General features: G+C 50.3%; 1 pseudogene across 1 annotated transcript; it reads right to left on the bottom strand.

Annotated features, from left to right (window-relative positions):
* Nucleotides 1–7,891: 7,891 nt before the first annotated feature.
* LOC104655658 lies at nt 7,892–19,105 on the bottom strand (annotated as a pseudogene). Its single transcript, XR_004055399.1, has 12 exons — nt 18,515–19,105; nt 13,759–13,959; nt 12,655–12,800; nt 11,659–11,792; nt 11,319–11,577; nt 10,808–10,906; nt 10,393–10,536; nt 10,191–10,271; nt 9,774–9,918; nt 9,222–9,359; nt 8,642–8,713; nt 7,892–8,178 (listed from the first exon to the last, which is right to left on the bottom strand). The product of XR_004055399.1 is annotated as a cocaine esterase-like (transcript).
* Between the last annotated feature and the right edge of the window lie 2,637 nt (nt 19,106–21,742).

Raw genomic sequence — 21,742 nt, 5'->3', positions numbered from 1 at the left:
GGAGTCTGGCCAGCTTGAGCGATGTGGATCCTGAGAGTGCTCCCGGGTAGGCATTTGCCCTGGTGGAATGCCTCCTCAGAGCAGTGCACAGCAGGCCCCTGTGGAGGATCAACACAGTGGCTGAACACCGGGAAGGAACTGGCACTTTAAGTCCGGACATCTGAAACTTGGTAAGCCTAGTCTTTGGAATTTGCCCACTCCATTTGAGTGGAAGGGTGGCCTGATCACCCATGGCGTGCCTGTACAGGCACTTTGGTTTTTGTTTTTGACTTGAATTGATTGCTTGATACTTTGGTTTTTGTTTTTGACTTGACTTGAATTGTTTGATACTTTGATTTTGGTTTTGACCTGGCTCGGATTTCTGGATACTCTGATTTTGGTTTTGATTCTGATTTGGTATAAACTGAAAAGGTGTGTGTGCGCCCTTTTTACCCGTTCTTTGTTTTGTGGTGTGCATGTGGTGTGAGCGTGGTGTTTTGTCTCGAGGAAACATGGGTCAGACACAAAGTAAGCCCACTCCGCTAGGAACTATGTTGAAAAATTTTAAGAAGGGATTTAATGGAGACTATGGGGTTACTATGACACCAGGAAAACTTAGAACTTTGTGTGAAATAGATTGGCCAGCATTACAAGTGGGTTGGCCATCAGAAGGAAGCCTGGACAGGTTCCTTGTTTCTAAGGTATGACACAAGGCAACTGGTAAGTCAGGACACTCAGACCAGTTCCCATACGTAGATACTTGGTTACAACTGGTGCTAGACCCCCCACAGTGGCTAAGAGGGCAGGCAGCAGGAGTGCTAGTAGCAAAGGGACAGACAGCCAAGAAAGGATCCCGCTCCGCTCGCCGAGGGAAATCAACTCCTGAAGTTCTGTTCGACCCAACATCAGAAGATCCATTGCAGGAGATGGCACCAGTGATCCCAGTGGTGCCCTCCCCTTACCAGGGAGAGAGGCTCCCCACTCTTGAGCCCACAGTGCTTGTGCCTCCACAAGACAAATATATCCCTAGGCCACCCAGAGTAGACAAGAGAGGAGGTGAAGCCTCGGGAGAAACCCCTCCCTTGGCAGCTGGTTTACAACCCAAAACTAAAAGGAAAACAAGGAGACTCAGAGCAGGAGGCCCCAGACAAGGAGGAGGGGGTCCTGCTCAACCTGGCAGAAGGGTTATTGAACTGAGGGGGACCCGGCTCAAGTGCCCACAAAGAGCCTATGGTCAGGATGACAGTCGGGGGTAAAGACATTGATTTTCTTGTAGATACCGGTGCTGAACATTCTGTAGTAACCACCCCAGTCGCCCCCTTATCCAAAAAGACTATTGACATAATCGGAGCCACAGGGGTTTCAGCAAAGCAAGCTTTCTGCTTGCCTCAGACTTGTACTGTAGGAGGACATAAAGTGATTCACCAGTTTTTGTACATGCCTGACTGTTCCTTGCCCTTGCTGGGAAGGGACTTGCTTAGCAAGCTGAGAGCCACTATCTCTTTTACAGAGCACGGCTCTTTGCTGCTAAACTGACCTGGAACGGGAGTCATTATGACCCTCACGGTACCCCGAGAGGAAGAATGGAAACTTTTCTTAACTGAGCTGAGCCAAGAGATAAGACCAGCTTATCTGGCCAAAAGTGTGGGCGGAAGACAACCCTCCAGGGTTGGCAGTCAACCAAGCCCCTGTACTTATAGAAGTTAAGCCTGGGCACAGCCGGTTAGGCAAAAACAGTACTCAGTCCCCAGAGAAGCTCTTGAAGGTATCCAGGTCCATCTCAAGCACCTGAGAACCTTTGGAATTATAGTTTCTTGTCAGTCTCCAGGGAATACTCCCCTCCTGCGGGTTCCCAAGCCAGGGACCAAGGACTACAGGCCAGTACAGGATTTGCGCTTGGTTAATCAAGCTACAGTGACTTTACATCCAACAGTACCTAACCCGTACACATTGTTGGGGTTGCTGCCAGCTGAGGACACCTGGTTCACCTGCTTGGACCCGAAAGACGCTTTCTTTAGCATCAGATTAGCCCCTGAGAGCCAGAAGCTGTTTGCCTTTCAGTGGGAAGATCCGGAGTTGGACCGGATTCCCACTTGGACCTGGCTTCCCCAAGGGTTCAAGAACTCCCCCACCATCTTCGGGGAGGCATTGGCTCGAGACCTCCAGAAGTTTCCCACCAGAGACCTAGGCTGCGTGTTGCTCCAGTACATTGATGACCTTCTGCTGGGACACCCCACGGCAGTCGGGTGCGCCAAGGGAACAGATGCCCTACTCTGGCACCTGGAGGACTGTGGGTATAAAGTGTCTAAGAAGAAAGCTCAGATCTGCTGACAGAAGGTACGTTACCTGGGATTTACTATCCGACAGGGGGAGCGCAGCCTGGGATCAGAAAGAAAGCAGGTCATTGGCAATCTACCGGAGCCTAAGAGCAGAAGGCAGGTGAGAAAATTCTTAGGAGCTGTGGGATTTTGCAGACTGTGGATCCCAAACTTTGCAATATTAGCCAAGCCTTTGTATGAGGTCACAAAGCGGGGGACCGGGAACCTTTTAAATGGGGATCCCAACAACAGCAAGCCTTTCATGAGTTAAACGGAAAACTTCTGTCAGCCCCAGCCTTGGGGCTACCCGATCTGACAAAGCCTTTTACATTGCATGTGTCAGAGAGAGAAAAGATGGCTGTTGGAATTTTAACCCAAACTGTGGGGCCCTGGCCGAGGAACAACTAGACGGGGTTTCTAAAGGATGGCCCCCATGTTTGAGGGCCTTGGCAGCAACTGCCCTGCTAGTACAAGAAGCAGATAAGCTGACTCTTAGGCAAAACTTGAAAATAAAGGCCCCCCATGCTGTGGTAACTTTAATGAATACTAAAGGACATCATTGGTTAACTAATGCTAGACTCACCAAGTACCAAAGTTTGCTCTGTGAAAATCCCCGTATAACCATTGAAGTTTGTAACAACCTGAACCCACCACCTTGCTCCCAGTATCAGAGAGCCCTGTCAAGCATGACTGTGTAGAAGTGTTGGACTCAGTTTACTGTAGCAGACCTGACCTCCGGGACCAGCCTTGGGCATCAGTAAACTGGGAAAGAGCAAAAAGAAAAAGAAAGACTAAGAGTAAGTGTGAAAAAAGAGAAATGAGTCATGTGAGAAGACGTGGATGTGGATGGAAATGTGAAAGAAGTCAAGTTAGGCAAGGATTCAAGACCCGGACAAGGCTAGAGCGAGATTAATGTGCGAGATGCAAAAAAAAAAGGACACTAGGGCCGGGCGCGGTGGCTCAAGCCTGTAATCCCAGCACTGTGGGAGGCCGAGGCGGGTGGATCACGAGGTCACGAGATCGAGACCATCCTGGCCAACACGGTGAAACCCCATCTCTACTAAATAATACAAAAAACTAGCCGGGCGAGGTGGCGGGCGCCTGTAGTCCCAGCTACTTCGGAGGCTGAGGCAGGAGAATGGCGTGAACCCGGGAGGCGGAGCTTGCAGAGATCCGGCCACTGCACCCCAGCCTGGGCGGCAGAGTGAGACTCCGTCTCAAAAAAAAAAAAAGGACACTAGAAGGATAAATGTTCAAAAAGGCAATAAAGGCAATGGCCAAGGCCGCAAGACAAAGAAGCCATCGGCCAAGGGCTGCCGCACCTTGGAGGAACCAAATACTGATCTGAACAGACTGACAGGAGCTGAATATAAAGACTGGGGCAGACTAAGCACCTTCTCATTAGGCTCCCAGGAGCCCATGGTCATATTAGAAGTTAAAAGCAGCAAGATTCTGCTGTATCTGGATTCCAATTTCTCACTGAAGGCTAAGCCACTAAATAGAGTTACAAAGGTGGGGGGGGGGGGGGAGTAAAACCCCTCCTCTAAGAAACTTAAACAGTAAAAAGAGCCATACCTTGTGAAAACTTCCTTATAGACTTTACAGAACTGCCCCATGCTGGAGACTATTGTACATGCTAGTGCTTGTTTGCTCATTTAAGATAAAAATCAGGTTTTTGCCTATGGTCCTCCTCCGAGTCAGGTGCATCCCCACCAAACAAACTAGGTATTTGCCCTATAAAATTTTGTTTGGTCGGCCCCCCCAAATCATAGGTCAAATTAAAGGTGACCTTCAGAAACTAAAGAAATTAACCTTAAGAAAGCAAATGCAGGCTTTAAAAATAGCCATACAAAGTGTTCATCCTTAAATAAATAAAAATGCCTATAAGCCTGACACCCCTTTATATCTAGTGACTCTGTTTAAAGTAAAATCTAATTTTTCTAGCACCCATATAGGATGGGCTCTACACTGAAACCTTGCCCACTCCCACTGCTGTTAAAGTTGCAGGTGCTGTGTCTTGGATCCACCACAGTCAGCTAACACTGGCAGCTCAGGAGAAGTGGACCAGCCAGCAGGACGCAGATCATCCAACCCGACTGATCCTGAGACGAGACCAAGCTGCCGCTGAGGACAACAGCCCTGCTCTAGTCACACACCAGAGGCTGACTAGTCTACGCACAGCCGAAGCTTGAGGACTCATCAAGCAATTAAATGTAGTTAAAAATCTTAATAGTTTTCCCGCAATACTAACTGTTTTCCTATTGTTCTGTTGCTGTGTTCAACCTTTTGCCCAAGTAAGGACCTCTTTTACCCTTGCTGGATATGAATATGCTGTACATTGTTTTGTTGTTACTACCCCCCATAACTACGCTAGAAGAAACACCTATATAAGGTGTCCCCACTGTACATTTACTGTACATTTAGGAAACCCAGACCTGTTCAGTCCAGCAACAATTCCGAGTCTTACAGTCATCTTTGAACATATAAACCAGAAGTTACCAGAACCTCTTCCTTTAGAGGTTCCTTAGTAGAACCTCTTTCTTTAGTAAAAACAGAAAAAAACCTATTTGCTCAGTTGGCTGAAAACATTGCTGGCAGCCTAGATGTTTCTTCATGTTGTGTTTATAAAAAGGCTAACATAAGAGACCAATGGCCTTGAGAAGCAAAAGAGTTAATGCCTCAAGATAACTACTTTAACTCTTTCCCCAAACAGATGCCCTGAGTTCAAGCATCTGGCTCTTAAAAACTTCTGTTATTAAAAAAAACTGTGTTACTCGCTAAGAAAAAGCTTTTCAGACCCAGTGACAAAACTAACCTGCTTAGGACATGACAAAGTTGATACATGTGCCTGTACAAGTTTAACACAGGTTTGATCCTAGGTCTTCATTTAGAAAACAGTTTCCAGCTATAAAAATTTAACACCCTCATTATAAGTATGTTACTGGTAATAGAAAGTTGCTTGCTGCTCCCCTGTGTATTACACTTGTTCCTTCAAATGATAAAAGGTTTTGTAGCTACCATGGTTCATCAGAAAACTTCAGCACAAGTATATGACATAAAACACTATCGTTCTGTCTTGCAAAGAGACTCAGAAAGTAAAAATAAAAGTGAGAACTCCCACTAATTAGTGAAAATTCTCAAAGGTGGAGATAAGGAAGGAGACCACTACTACTCCTGCTGCCCTCCTCCCCCCGCCTTGCCTAGTTCACAAGACAGGAGGAAAGTGAGAAAGAAACAAAAGTAAGATAAATAGCCAGACAACACTGGCACCACCACCCGGCCCTAGGAGTTAAACAAAGTAATAATAACAACATCAACCCCTGGCCTAAACTACTTGTGTTATCTGTAAATTCCAGACACTGTATGAAAAAAGCATTGTAAAACTTTCTGTTCTGTTAGCTGATGCATGTAGCCCCCGGTCACGTTTCCCATGCTTGCTCGATTTATCACGACCCTTTCACGTGGACCCCTTAAAGTTGTAAGGCTTTAAAAAGGCCAAGTATTTCTTTCTCGGGGAGCTCGGCTCTTATGACGCGAGTCTGCCGGCGCTCTCGGCCGAATAAAAAACCTCTTCCTTCTTTAATCTGGTGTCTGAGGAGTTTCGTCTTCAGCTCGTCCTGCTACAGTGGAATCACGACTCACTGTGGCCTTGACCTCCCAGGCTCATTGATTCGCTGGCCTTAGTCTCATGAGTAACTGAGACTACAGATGTGTGCCACCACATCCAAATATTTGCATTTTTTTTTGTAGAGATGGCATTTCTCCATGCTGCCTAGACTGGTCTCGAATTCCTGGGCTCAAGCTCAGGAGGCCCACCCCAGCCTCCAAAAGTGCTGCAATTATGGGCATGAGCCACCGCACTTGGCCTAACTGGTAATATTTATTTATTTATTTATTTATTTATTTTTTGAGGCAGGGTCTCTCTCTGTTGCCCAGACTGGAGTGCAGTGGTGCAATCTCAGCTCACTGCAACCTCTGCCTCCTGGGTTCAAGTGATTCTTATGTCTCAGCCTCCCGGGTAGCTGACATTCTAGGTGTGCACCACAAAGCCTGGCTAATTTTTGTATTTTTAGTAGAGACAGGGTTTCACCATGTTGGCCAGGCTGGTCTCAAACTCCTGGCCTCAAATGATCCGCCCACTTCGGCTTCCCAAAGTGCTGAGATTATAGGTGTGGGCCATTGCACCTAGCCTAGCCGGTAGTATTTTTGCTATAGCAGCTGAATGGATTAAGACACTAGGATTCCGGTATCCAGGTTCCCTACTGACCACTCACAGATATAGGATCACTTGGGGCTTGTGGAGAGGCAGATAGAGGCTTTTTTAGAATTTATTTTTATTTTTTCAGACCTCTCACGGATGAACAGACATAGGCTTCTCACACTCAGGTGTGGGCAACATTCTTCAAAGCACCTCCCTCAAAATGGGAAAGGCCTGGGGGCTCAGAGGAGAGAAGAGAGAAGGCAGGTGGAGGTGAGGGAGGGAGGGAGGATGGGGCCCAGCGCTCAGTGGGGTGTTGGGGAGGGTGGGTTTCCACTGGGGTTTGCCCATCCACAGCTCAGTGGTGGGATCTAGCGAGTGTGTCTAAAAAGAGAGGACCTGTGCCAGGTTTGGTAACTAACATCATGCAGTAGCTTCTTCTATTCTCTCTCTCTCTTTTTTTTTTTTTTTTTTTTTTTTGAGGCGGAATCTCGCTCTGTCACCCGGACTGGAGTGCAGTGGCCAGATCTCAGCTCACTGCAAGCTCCGCCTCCTGGGTTTACGCCATTCTCCTGCCTCAGCCTCCCGAGTAGCTGGGACTACAGGCGCCCACCACCTCGCCCGGCTAGTTTTTGTATTTTTAGTAGAGACGGGGTTTCACCGTGTTAGCCAGGATGGTCTCGATCTCCTGACCTCGTGATCCACCCGTCTCGGCCTCCCAAAGTGCTGGGATTACAGGCTTGAGCCACCGCGCCCCGGCCTTTTTTTTTTTTTTTTTTTTTCAAACGGAGTCTTGCTCTTCTTGCTGAGGCTGGAGTGCAGTGGCACAATCTCAGCTCACTGCAACCTCTGCCTCCTGGGTTCAAGTGATTCTCCTGCCTCAGCCTCCTGAGTAGCTGGGATTACAGGTGTGCACCACTGCGCCCGTCTAATTTTTGTATTTTTCGTAGAGATGCGGTTTTACCATGTTGGCCAGGCTGGTCTCAAACTCCTGTCCTCAGGTGATCTGCCCACCTTGACCTCCCAAAAGTGCTGGGATTACGGCATGAGCCACAGTGCCTTGCCTATTATTCATTTTTTATTTTTATTTTTCTCAGAGTTTTTTTCCTTATATTTTGTTTCCTTTGCTTTTCAAAAATCTGTTTTACTTGTCACTGACTTGAAGCTCAAAACTTTCCTATTTAGTTTCTAATCTCTCTCTCTCTTTTTTTTTTTTTTTGAGAAGGGGTCTCACTGTATTGCCCTGGCTGGTCTCAAACCTCTGGCCTCAAGCCATCTTCCCATCGCAGCCTCCCCAATAGCTGAGATTACGTATATGAGCCCTCATGCCTGAGTAAGTTCTTAATAAATGCTTTCTGAATGGATGGACGGAAGAATGAATGAATGGCTACATGAATGAAGGAATCAACTTCTTTCTCCTCAGTGGGCGTGTGTGGGCACATCAGGCTGATGCTCGCCTGTAAGCGAGCCCACCCCCTCCTCCCTGGCACAGGGGGCTACAGCTCTGTGTGTCTCTCTTCAGGCTCCTCGAGCTCCTGGATCTTCTGGGGCAGCACCTTCTTCCAGAACTGGAACCTGTGGGCCTTCAGCGCCCGGCCCACGGCAGGCTGTAGGTTCAGCTGCAGGTATTGCTCCTCCTGGTCGAACAGCGGCCAGTGTGGCAGACCCTCGCCGTTGGGGTTCCTATAGACGTGCCGTCCCAGCAGGGCGATACGAGGGTCATTCTGAGCCCCTGGAGCCCAGACCTGAGCACCCTGAGTCTGGTCAGGCAAGGCAGCTCAGCAGGCCAGGTAGGCTTGGGCAGTGAGGGGGGCGTCTTCCAGAAACAGGAAACAAACTCTCTCCAGCTAGTGTCAGCTCTAGTGGGGGCGGGGCGGCCGGCTCTGATGTGTCCCTCTCTCTGAGAGGGAGACCCTGCCGGTGGCACAGCACTGGTGCCCACCCTCCAGCTAGACCAGGGAGATGGAGCATGTCCACTGCCCCACGGCACCCCCACCCTGTCTGAGTGGGTCCCAGAGCTGGGGAAGGGGCTACCATGTGATTAAGGATGCAGGTGTGATCATGAGGTCACCCCAGACTAGGAGATTGCTGGATGGGCACAAGCCCCCCAACCCGGGGAGGTTGAGGCAGGAGTGTGCCGTCTCACCCGTTTCGAGCAAAGTTGGCCCAGTACTTCATCGTCTTCCTGCTAGCCCCTCCTCCTCCTCAGTGAATTTAACTGCAGAGAGGAAGGGGACCTGTGTCTTGGTCAGGATGGCCCAACTCAGCATCCCAGGTGGAGCTTGTCCATGGCCCCCCAGCCCTCGGTCCCAAGTCCTGCTTCTCTGCTTTTTCTCCCACCACCCTCAGAAGACAGCCCTCCCCTTTTCCAAATTTTCCCCTTAGCCCAGGCTCTGGCTGACTCCATCCAGGGCTCCTTCCTGGCCCTGAAGGCCCCTTCTTCCTTCTGTCACTGGGAGTCATTGAAGAAACAAACGTCCTGAAAACCTGCTCTGCACCAGGCAGACACCCAAGGGTGGGGAGGGACGGAGGGAGCACAGGCCACAGTCTGAAGGGTCATGAATTCTAATCCTGGCACAGCCTCTGGAGCTGTAAAATCTTGGACACCTGATCTCATCCTGTCTCTGAGCCTCAGTTTCCTTATCTGGGCAGTGAGGACAATCAATCACCCCTCAGGGACCCAGCCAGGGACCCAGCCCACCTCCCGGGAAAGGAAGAAGACTCACCGTTGTTGCCCCAGAAGAAAGTTCCGAAAACAAAAGGAAGCTCATCACCATGGTTTGCCTTCACGTGCGGCGGCCTGATATTCTTGACCCAGCTGGGCTGATGCTGGAACTCATAGAAGTACACAGGGGCCCGGGAACCTGTGGAGTGGACAGCCCGTGACACAGTGGCCCCTCCCCTGAAGCCTTCTTGCCTCACCCATGGTGATAAGATACCTAGGTCCAAAGCTGGCTGGAATCTGGACAGTGCGGTGTGGAGCCCCAGGCTGGGGCAGGAGCAGAGGAAGAGACGGGATAAATCATGGCCTTGGACTTCTTAGCTGTATCATCTTGGGCTAGTCACTGAAGGTCCCTAACTTCAATTTCCTCATCTGTGAAACGGGGAAATGTCTGTCTCTTGGGCTAGCCATGAGGATTTACTGCAATGATGGACCTCAAGTGTCTGCAGAGCCCAATAAACATGAGTGAGGACCTGGACAGCAGCAAGTCTCACCTGGGACCCACAGCCCTGAGCTGTACCCCTGCCAATCAGACCTTAGGTCCAAATATACTCACGCTGAAAATGTGCTACTTGGAGTGCAGGGAGCACGAACATGGAGTCTGCCATCATCTCCTGGAACTGGGCTTGGAGGTTCTGGGGCTCCCCATTGTCCCCAATGTACTCCTCCATCAGCAGGTCACCAAATGTAGGAGGCAACATCTACCCCAGGTGGATCAGGAAGAGGCAGGTTAGGCTGGATGTCAAGGGCAAGGAGGAGGTGGCCTCGGGCTTGGGGAGATGGACTGTGAGATGGAACAGGAAGTGGGAGCAAAGGCGAGGCTCTGAGGTGACCCCACCCCCAAACACACACACATTTGAGCCTTTGCTCATGGGGGTCACTACATAGGCAGGGTATCTGGGGGTTGAATTTCCTCTGCCTCAGGACAGGAGAGGAGCCCCTCTCCATTGGCGAGGGACCCCAGGAGCCTTACCATCAGCGTTAACATTTTTTGCAGAACAGCCTGGAAGTCCTCTCTGTTCATTTCCTTCTGGGTGTCATAGATACTTGTGTCCTGGGTGGCCGGGAGAGAGTCTACAGTTGGGGATGGGATGAGCCTGAAGCTGTGAAGCCCTGAACAACCACCACTACCAGATGGGCTACCCAGGCACTTGACAGCTTGGGTTGGGCCTCACAATGGGGTTGATCCAGCCAAATTCATCATTGTTGACACCAATGATGCTGGGAACAGGTTGAAACTCAGCAGAGGCCAGCAGCTCCTGGGGGTGCCGGGGCAGGAAGACCCCATCCACCACTCCGGGGATCATCATGTTGAAAGGCTGAGGGGAAATGCAAGGTCAGGGAACAAGGTCAGGTCCCAGACATCTTCCCATGCCCTCTGAGTACCTTCCACTCCTTCCCGGTTCATCCCCGGATGCTCATATCCAATCAATGCCTGGCTCGGGCATGCACCAACCTTTAGTCTCCACCCAGGGCTATGATACCCAGGCAGGCAAATAAGGTAATGTGCCCAGGGAATATGAGGACCATGCAGGCCTGCCAGCCCCATGCCTCTTGTACCCCTTCCTCTAAACATCCATTTAGACCAACCTTGTTAATTGCAAGAATCTCCTCTTTACTCTTGCCCCTCAGGCAGCCCACTAGGGCCTCAGAGTCAACTTGGTCACAGGCTGACAGATTGGCCACCACCTGCAAAGGGACGAGGCAGGGGCTGGCTCATCCTTCCGGGTAGAGAAGAGGAGTTTGCCCAAGGCCCTGGCCAAGAACAGGGACACCCCAAATCTCACAGGGTACTGCGTATGAATTCCTGCAGTTCTGACACTGTTCCAACTCAGAAGTTGCAGACATAGGAGCCATCTCATCTGCCTAGATGGTTCTCCTCATGATGGGGATCCCTAGGGTGACAACTTTGCACAGAGGCCACAGAACAAACTTGGCCTCTGCAATGGCAGAAGGATGTGCATTCTGACCCTGGAGCCCCCAGCAATTCCAAGGTAGGCGGCAGCTCCTGGGGGATGCTCCCTGATGGCCCTTGTCATCCCCACTTAACAGACAGAAGGGGAGGTAGCAGGCCTAGGCCTCCACAGCTGAGGGCACTCACCGTGGAGATAACATCTGCTGAGCTGGCAATGAGGCAGGGCATGAGGGCCACGCCACTCTCCATGATGGCCCCATGGAAGAGTCCTTGGGATACAGGGGACACAACAAGCGAAGACACACTCGTGCCACCCGCAGACTCGCCAAAAATGGCGACACGGTCAGGGTTGCCTCCAAAGTGGGCGATATTCTGCTGGACCCAGCGTAGTGCGGCCACTTGGTCCAGGTAGCCCCAGTTGCCGGTTGCATGCTTGTCTCCAGTGCTGAGAAGTAGCAGGGACAGGGATCACAGGGCTGTCCTGGCCCCGCTCAGCCCCCATTGCCCAGCCCAGCCCTAATCTCACCTGAAGAAGCCCAGGACACCCAGGCGGTACTGGATGGTGACCACCACCATGTCCTCAAAGGCAGCCAGCATGGAACCATCATACATGGAAGCCATGCCAAAAGCAAGCCCACCACCGTGGATCCACACCATCACCTGGGGAAATCAAGGCAGCTACCACGATGTTCCCATCCAGTCTGAACCCCACCAGGGCCACTACCTAGACCAACCAGTGCTTTGCCTCTGTCTACCTCCCCATTAGAACTCCAGCACAAATTCATTACGTGAGGCACAGACCAGGTACCCAGGATCTATCAGGAAGACTAGGCCTCACATCTTTTGGATTGACCTCTCGTATCAAAGCCTGGTTTCATTTGTCCCAGAAAACTCTCCAAAGTGGAAAGAAAAGGGGCGTCTCCCTGACGGCTCCACATGAACATCAATCAAAAATGACCTTAACCTGAACTACATAGCAAGACCCCCTTTCAACAGAAAATGTTTTAAAAATTAGCCAGGCATGGTGGCATAGGCCTGCATTCCCAGCTACTCGGGAGGCTGAGATGCGAGGATCGTCCAGGAATTCGAGGCAACAGAGAGCTATGTTCACGCCACTGCATTCTAGCCTGGGAAACAGAGCATGATGCCACCTCTAACAAAAAAAGTTTTTGTGTGTGCCCATTCTCATAGGCCCAAAAGATTATCCATGGCTGGGATTCTTGGTAACCTCAAGGTGCAGCCCTTGGGCACTTGAGTGGATGTCCTGGGTGTGAGTTGGCTGCGTGAGTCCTGGGTCCAGCCCAGAGCCACAGCCTTTGACCTCTGGGAGCAGCCAGAACTCTGTGACCTCATGCCCAGGGGCCAGCTGCCTAGCTGGGTAAGGAGCATTTCCTGGACCTGACAGTGAGAAGTTTCTCAGCATGGTCCACTCTGTAGCAGGGCCTGAGCTAATATTGTCCTTTCCAGCTTCTTGCAGACGATCTGTCCTCCAACTCCCAGTGAACTGTGGCCTGACACTCACCGGTAGGTTAGAGCCTTTGTGGCTATAGGCCGGCGTGTAAATGCTGAGGTACAGGCAGTCCTCGGACATGGAGACGGAAGGGATGGTCACATTGACTTGGTTCTGAACCTCTGAATCCATTATGGTGAGGTCCTGAAGACACGTGGTAACCAGAGCAAACAATCAGTCCAGTGGTTGCATCATGGCCGAAACCAGACCCTGGGTTCAGATGTGCCCCCAACCACCCTCAGCCCCTTCTCACAATATCCTGCTCACACATGATCCCTCTCAAAAACCCCTTCCCACCAAGTTACAGGCCACAGGCTCTGGGGAAGCTGGGATGGAGCTTGGACTTCCAGGGAGGTCTCGAGGTCAGTGAGGACCTTGGGTATCATTCCTCCCGACACCGGAAACCTTGACTCTCAGGGGTTTCTATGAGAACCATTGGCTGCATGTGTTGACATTCACCACTATATCACTGTACCCCCTGAGGCCTGGGACAGGGGTGTAGCCCACATATGTGTGCTACATGAGTGAATGATGTTAATTTCTCATGAGAAGGGCAGTGGGATGTCCCTCATCCCAAGTCTAAACTCAAAAACTCATCATTCCCACATGGCCTCCAGTTGGAAAAATATACACGTCTCTTGGCCAATGGCTCCTGGCCCTGTTGGTGGACACAGTGACCGTGGAGAGTGCGGGTCCCCAGGAAGCTACCACTACTGTTCTCTTCAGCTATTTGCAACATCTGCCACTAGAGTTAGGGGCTCCTACAAGGTTCATAGAGCTACATCGAACCTTTCCCAGAGACACCTGCCCCTGGTGGCAGAGAAAGCTTGGCATAACCAGAATCTGGGGAGATCTGTGTCTCTGCCCCTCCCTTCAGCACCTGGAGCCAATGCCTCCCGAATGCCAAGCCTTGAGCCAGGAGTCTGAGAAGTTATTCACCCTCCCCAGCCTCAGCATGCTCATTGGAAAAATGCACGTGGGGATCCACGAAACTCAGAAGGAAAACTGGCTGTGGGGGTTTAGGTGACATGACAATTGCAGCCTACTGAGCTCAGAGCACCCCCACCCCTGTCCCAGGGCCTGGAGTTCCCTGGACCCCTGGGAGAGCTTACGCATCCGGATGGGTGGTTCCATCTCTCACACCACTCCAAGATTCAGGGGGCTCAGGGGGTGCAAATCGCAGTGGACCTAGAGGTGGCTTGGCAAAGGGAATTCCCAGGAAGGTATGGACCCCGGTTTCGGTGCCCCTGACATGGACAAGACTCCCCAGCACCTGGCCCGTGTGTGTGGTCCGGATGGGACTGGCAGAGTCCTGGCCTGTGGGCAGAGAGACAGACATCACAGTTGGGTCTGTCCAATTGGTTGCCCTACCAGACTGTTGGTATTGCTGCCTCCTTGCCATCCTCAGCTCAGCTCAAGGGATCCTGATCTATAAACACGGGCTTTACGAACTTCCTGCCTGTGACACTCGCTTCCTGCTCTGCCTTCCTGGGCCTGTCTCCATCCCACCAGGCTGAGGCTTCTTGGGGTCCGACATCATCATTCAGCCCTAGGACCTTCAAACAAAGGGTCACATGCCCTTGATGGGACTAGAGTGTCCTTTCAACTGTGTGCCAAGTCATGTGACAGTAGGATGATGGTGGGAATTGGGCAGGCAAGGTTCCTGTCCTCAGGGATGTCATGTCCAAGGTGGCAAGAAATGACATAAATAAAGCATCCTCCAAACCATGAGTGACGTTGGTGAAAAGAGCTACAAGAGAGAAGTATGGCTGTGGCTGGGACATAGAAAGCACAGCAGCTGGCTTGGGGACCCTAGTGGGACTCTGTCTCTGAAAAAATCAAGAAAATAAAGTAGCAGGGCGAGGTAGCGCATGTCCTTAGTCCCAGCTATTTGGCAAGCTGAGGTGGGAAGATTGTATGAGCCTGGGAGGTTGAGGCTACGTTGAGCCGTGATCGGGTCACTGCACTCCAGCCTGGGTGACAGAATGAGAACCTGTCTCAAAATAAATAAATAAATAAATAAAAAAGCAGCCTATCTGCTGTGGGGATCAGGGAGGGAGGGTAGCCCTTCAAAAAACAAAACAAAATAAAACCTAAAACCCAAATCTGATTATGCCTCTAGAATATAAATACAAGTTTAGAGGGAAGACAGGGGACAGAAGAACAGTTACAAGACACCACTGGGATGCAATCAGCAAAACCTAAATGGTGGGATCCTCTCCAGAACAAATAAAGTGTTCTCTTCAACATGCAACAAAATTTAGAAAGAAAATAAAAGAGAGGCACGGGGTAAATCTGAAGACTGAAAGAGATTCAAGAAGCACATAAAAATGACACATAATAAGAAGTGTTGGTAAGGATGTGGAAAACTTAGAACTTTCATACATTGCCATTGGGAAGGCAAAATGGTGCAGCTGCTTTGGAAAATAGTCTGGCAGTTTTTCTGAGATTAAACATAGAGTTGCCATATGACTTAGCAATTCCACTCCTAAGTATAAAACCAAGAGAATTGGCCAGGCATGGAGGCTCACACCTGTAATCCCATCACTTTGGGAGGTCAAGGTGGGTGGATCACCTGAGGTCAGGAGTGCGAAACTAGCCTGGTCAACATGTGAAACACTGTCTCTACTAAAAATAGAAAAATTACCCATGCGTGGTGGCACGTGCCTGTAATTCCAGCTACTTGGGAGGGTGAGGCGTGAGGATCCCTTGAACCTGGAGATGTAGGTTGCAGTGAGCCTGGGTGACAGAGTGAGATTCCATCTCAAAAAAAAAAAAAAAACAAAAAAACTACCAATTTGCAAAGTATGAACTTTATTTAATCCTGATTTATTTTTTAAAAACTTGTATTAATACAAGTATCATTTATAAATGTTAAAGAACATTTGACTATATATTTAATTAAATTGAGAACATATTATGTTGTGGAAATATACAAGTACATATATAAATGTTTCTTTTCTTTTAGTAGGACACGATGAAAAATTTACAGATGATATGATGTCTGAGATTTGTTTCAAATAATGGTGCAAAGGGGAGGTGGCCATCCAGAAAACACCCAGTTATATTCAACCTGAGAAAGCTGATTTAAAACAAAAACAAAAACAAGATCTTTGTCATTGCTGAAGGTGGACAATGGGTACGCTGGATTTGGTACATTACTCTTTGTACCTCAGACTGGGCTCATCCCTTGATGCTGTGCAGCCCTCAAGCAGCCTTGACCCTCTCTGTGCCTCAGGGAGGTTCACCTGCTGTAGTTATTCCCACCAGCTCCCACCTGCCTGGCACCTTACCTTTTGGAATCTCAGGTTCTGCTATGTAGGATCTAGCCCAGTTCCATAATAAAAAGTCAAAAAATAGGCCAGGTGTGGTGGCTGACGTCTGTAATCCCAGCACTTTCGTAGGCTGAGGCGGGTGGATCACTTGAGGTTAGGAGTTCGAGAACAGCCTGGCCAACATTGTGAAAACCCGTCTCTACCAAAAGATACAAAAATTAGTTGGGTGTGGTGGCGCATGCCTGTAGACCCAGCTATTTGGGAGGCTGAGGCATGAGAATCGCTTGAACCCGGGAAGCAGAGGTTGCAGTATCTCAAGATGGCACCACTGCACTCAAGCCTGGGGGACAGAGTGAGACCCTGTCTCAAGAAAAAAAACAAAAATCAAAAAATGAAAACAGCCTTAGGGAGCTAATGCCACCCTACACCTGTCAGTTCAACATGGATCAACATGTTTGATGCCACCTGGTGTGGGTGAGGCCGGGGTCAATAGACATTTACAGGCACCAGAGAGGACATTTTAACAATGTCTCCAAGTCAAAAGGCCCACTCCTCTCCCCAGTAACACGCTCCTGCACACAATTCCTTGCTGGAGGGGATGTCTATCCAGGTAATTCCCTGTGGCCACTGGCCACTGATGTCTGATGTTTGTTACAGCAAAGGATGTCACCTGCTGAAATGTCCCTGGTTAGAGACCTGTTACATCAACTCATGTAATAAAGAGATTCATTACTTACTTCATCCTTGAGAGAAGCCCTTCCATTAATCAGTATGAAGAAGGTCTACCATGTAGGCGTGTGTGGAGGCCACCCTATGTGTTTGAAAGTGGAAAAGACTGGCCCCAAAAGTGGGTGATTTTATGACTGTTTAGATGAAAATCAAGGACAAGTACACACATCTGTTCTTGTGTGAACTGCTGGGCACTGTGTGTACTGCAGTGTGAACAGGCAGTTTCAAATGTGCGCCATGGGGACTTTAATGGCCCCTGAGGAGAAGCCAAGACTGGTTGGGTAAAAAGAGTACGGCACACATCACCTGTACCCTCCTATGGCTTGTCAATTATTTTTTCTGAATGTGAGTCCAACCCAAAATTTTGTATATATATTTGTCAGACAAAGTCTCCATCTGTTGCCCATATTGGAGTGCAGTAGTGTGATTACAGCTCTCTGCAGCCTCCACCTCCTGGGCTTGAGATCCTCCCACCTCAGCCTCCCTAGTGGCTAGGTGTGTGCCACTATGCCTGACGCTTTCTTTCTTTCTTTTTTTTTTTTTTGGTAGAGACAAGTCTTGTTGCCCAAGTTGGTCTCTAACTCCTAGTCTCAAGTGATCTTCCCATCTCTGCCTCTCAAAGTGCTGGCATAACAGGTGTGAACCACTGTGCCTGGCCCAAAGTATTTTAAAAGGTAGCCATCTGTGAGGTCAGGCAAATCTTCATGCCTGGGCTCCTGGTGAATTCTAGAATGTGGTGAAGGGCAGACACTGGAGGAAGCCCTGTGGGAGTGCACCATGGGGCGGGGGCGGGGGGGTATGGACTCCACCTGGGCAGATTAAATTGGGAAAGGGTCAGGAGAGACAGTCAGATCATAGACTTAGGAGAGTTTCAGGTGAGAGGACGAAAGCCCAAAACACTCCCGGAGCTTCTGAAAAATGCCTGGAGAAGCCTGGCAGGCACACAGAGCCATCACCTTTGCCCTGGAAGCCAAGCTGTGTCCTTGCCCAGGATGAGATAAATGGTATCAGGGACACCATGAGTTCTTTGACTTTTTTTTTTTTTTTTTTTTTGGAGGCAGATTTTTGCTTTTTCACCCAGGCTGGAGTGCTCTAGTGTGATGAAGGCTCACTGCAGCCTCAACCTCCCCTGCTAAAGTGATCCTCCCACCTCAGCCTCCCAAGTAGCTGGGACTACAGGTCACAGGCCACCACAGCCCTCTAATTTCTTTAAATATTTTGTACACACCGAGTCTCACTATATTGCCCAGGATGGCCTCCAACTCCTGGGCTCAAACGATTCTCCCCCTCTACCTTCCAAAGTGCTGGGATTACAAGCGTGAGCCAATCACTCCCAGCCACTTCAGCCTTTTGGATTCCCTTTAGGATTTGGCCCCTGGGGGCTTCTGTTCCCCAAGGACCACTAATCTTGTCTGAGGCCCCTTTGCAGGGGTCAGGGCGCCCCCCTGGCCAAGGACGCCACACACTCAGAGCCAGATGCTGCGAGAAGGTGTTATTGTTATTATCGGCCGGCAGCACCGGCTACGGCCACAATCATAAGAGGGAAATGGACTGAATCCCCGCACCCCCAATCCCTCACCCACTCCGACCCAGGGCTGCTGACCCGGCCTGGCATGTCCCGGCGCCCCTGGGTCCCGTGTACTCCGCTGGTTCCTCTCCGTGGTGTCCTGCAGCCAGACCCTTTCTGCGCTTCTAGGAGCCCACCTCGGGCGGCTGGGAGGCGTCGCATGGGGCTGACAAGTTCCACGCTGTCATCTCCACCAGCTCCCACCTCCCAGGCACCTTCCCTCCCGCACTGTCAGGTTCTGCCTCCGCAGCATTTGGCAGATCTGAGCCCGGTCCCTGTTGCCCCTCCGCGGGAGCCTCACTCTGGCCGCGGACTAGAAGCAGCAGGAGCCCACAGGGCACCGCACTCAGCCGCGCCCGAAGTCGGTGCAACCGCATGTCACTCGCTGGTCTCGGTTCGCTGCCGATGTACACGCTGCTGTTCACCCAGAGGCTGCCCGGGTCGTTCCAGCCGTGGATCAGTGCCTCGCCCAGCCTCGGAGTTTGGACTGGGCAGGGAGTGGGTGGGGTGCGCTGGCTTTGCGGGGAAAGGCGGATCTAGTAGGAGAGCAGGACTGAGCAGTCATAGATGGGTGGGGATCTAGCGGCAGGCAGGCCCGGGCACGGCCACTTCCCTTCTGCCCGGGCCCCTTTGGCATCCTCGGAACGGTCTGCGCGGCTTCTACAGCCCCACCGCAACGCAGGGAATCCTCTCCTCAAACCTGTCTTCCTCCACAGGCCCGATGAGCGTGCTGGGGGATCGATAGGAGGGAGCAATAAACTAGAATTGGAGAACCCAGGAGGGCTTCTCTGAGGAGGTGCACAATCAGGATCCCCACAGATGGAGAAATGGGAAGGAACTTGATCCGGGTGAAGGAACCGCTTGAGCAAAGGCAGGGAGGCGTGACAGCGCCCTTCATTCTGGAAGCTTCTCCTTGTTTTCAGGACTCAGTTTCCTGGGTCCCCCTTCACAAACCCTCATCTTACAGTCTAGCGTCTGAAGGTCGCCGCGGTCCCCTCCCTACTCAGTCACGCCCTTCTTTTGAAACGTACACGTGTCTGAGGCACTTCTTAAGGAGGGCTCCCCTTTGCCTCGGTGGCTTTCAGTTTCCTCACCTCTGGCGGAGACCAGGGCCATGGTCATTTATCCAGTTGACAAACATTTCACAAGGGCCTGGACCTGTCGTCTGAGCGCTGGGGACCCGGCACTCCCGGGCCTATGTTGCAGCAGGAGAGGCTCTCACATCACCTGGGGGTCCAGAGACACTGGGAGCCCTGACAGGCCAGAGGCAAGCAACCCACCTAGGCACAGGAGTGTGCCATGGCCCTGTAACTATAGGTTTTAGTGTCTCAAGCCCGGAGGTGGAGGCTACAGTGATGTGTGATTGCATCACTGCATTCTAGCCTGGGTGACAAAACGAGACCTTGTCTCAAAAAAAAAAAAAAAAAAAAAAAAAAGGAGGAAGTAAATTCAAATATATTTCACCATAAAGCTGATTTAAAAAAAAAAATTAACTATTAAGTCTAAACAGTAATCCTGGGAACCGACTTTGGGAAAGTATATTATACATCTGCAGAACTGAAAAACATACAGAGACATGCAGGCAGTTGGTGCTCAATAAACGCTATCAGAATGTAGTGGGAACATTATGCACCAAACAGTGTTCATTGAAAGGAAAGTCTCCTCCCTCTCTCAAATTCAAGTCAGTCCAGGCTTAATATTATCTTTGTCTACCACCGGGTGGCCAAAATGGGCAATGTGGGTGTTCTGGTCTTTCACGCCTAACTTCAAAAGGCTCTGTAGTTGGGCTTAAAGGCCGTGGGTGGAAAGAAGGGAGACTTTCCCCCTGGAAAACGGGTGCCCTGAGAGGCAAATTGGTCAGAGGTAGGGGCATAAGGGGATCGTTAGGGTCTATGGGACAGAAATACAGCCTCTTAATGACAGAGAGAATATACTTTGGTGAAACCAAGATGCTGCTTGAACACAGTTGGCCACCTTTGCACACTGAGATAAAATATGAGGTTTTTTTGCAGAGCAGGGCAGGAGAAAAGTTTAGGGACAACAATGAGGTAAGTAGGAAAATAATCATGTGGACACACACGGTGAGTTCGGGGATGCTCAGGGGGTTGAAAGGTTGGCAGGGGAATTCTGAAAGGCGAGAGGACATCTCCCTGGATAGAGGTCCCTGGGAGCCAGGGGACAGGAATCTCTTGGCAAGTGTGCTAATATCCTGCGAGTATGGGCCTTACAGTGTCTATAGAACCACTGAGAAGAACAGCAAACTTCAGGAGACGGGCCACTGAGGAAGCAGCTTGGCTTTCCTGGCCACTGTGCAGGCAGCCCAGGCTCAGGGGCCTATGGACAACCCAGTCTTGCTTCTTACAAAAGCAGAGTGAGTCACCTCTGCAGGACATCGATAGTTGGACGGGTGGCTTGTTTTTGTTTGGTTGGTTGGCTGGTTTTTGTGAGATGGTGTCACGCATTGTTGCCCAGGCTGGAGTGTAGTGCTGTGATCTCGGTTCATTGCAACCTCCGCTACCCGGGATCAAGGGATTCTCCTGCCTCAGCCTCCTGAGTAGCTGGGATTACAGGAGCCTGCCACCACGCCTGTCTAATTTTTGTATTTTTAGTAGCGATGGGGTTTCACCATATTGGCCACGCCGGTCTTGAACTCCTGACCTCAGGTCATCCCCCAACCTTGGCCTCCCAAAAGTGCTGGCATTACTGGTGTGAGCCACTGCCCCCGGCAAAAGGTTGCCAACTGTTAACCAGAGAACAAGTCTTGCCAGACACCAAATCTGCCAGCACCTTGATCCTCGATGTCCAAACCTCCAGAATTATAAACAATATATTTCTGTCATTATAAGGCACCTAGTTTGTAATATCAACCTGTAGTATTTTGTTTAAGTTTTATATCAATAGAGGAAACTCTATATTTTTTTGAGATAGGGTCCTGCTGTGCTGCCCAGGCTGCAGTATAGTGGTACAATCACCACTACACTGCAGCCTTGACTGCCCAGGCTCACTGATTTGCCGGCCTCAGCCTCCTGAGTAACTGAGACTACAGGTGTGTGCCACCACATCCAAATCATTTTTGTATTTGTTTGTAGAGATGGCGTTTCTCCATGCTGCCTAGGTTGGCCCACCTCGGCCTGCAAAAGTGCTGGGATTAAAGGCATGAGCCACCATTTCCAGACTAACCGATAATTTTACTTATTTATTAATTTAATTTATTTATTTATGAGGCAGGGTCTCGCTCTGCGACCCAAACTGGAGTGCAGTGGTGCAATCTTGGCTCACTGCAACCTCTGCCTCCTGTGTTCCTGTGATTCTCGTGTCTCAGACTCCCAAGTAGCTGACATTCTAGGTGTGCACCATAAAGCCTGGCTAATTTTTTTATTTTTAGTAGAGACAGGGTTTCATCATGTTGGCCAGGCTGGTCTCAAACTCCTGGCCTCAAGTGATCCGCCCACCTCGGCCTCCCAAAGTGCTGGGATTATAGGTGTGGGCCATTGCACCTAGCCTAGCCAGTAGTATCTTTGCTATCGCA

The sequence above is a fragment of the Rhinopithecus roxellana genome, chromosome 20 (genome assembly GCF_007565055.1).
Source record: "Rhinopithecus roxellana isolate Shanxi Qingling chromosome 20, ASM756505v1, whole genome shotgun sequence".
NCBI lineage: Eukaryota > Metazoa > Chordata > Mammalia > Primates > Cercopithecidae > Rhinopithecus > Rhinopithecus roxellana.
This window is presented reverse-complemented; position numbering and strand designations above follow the sequence as displayed.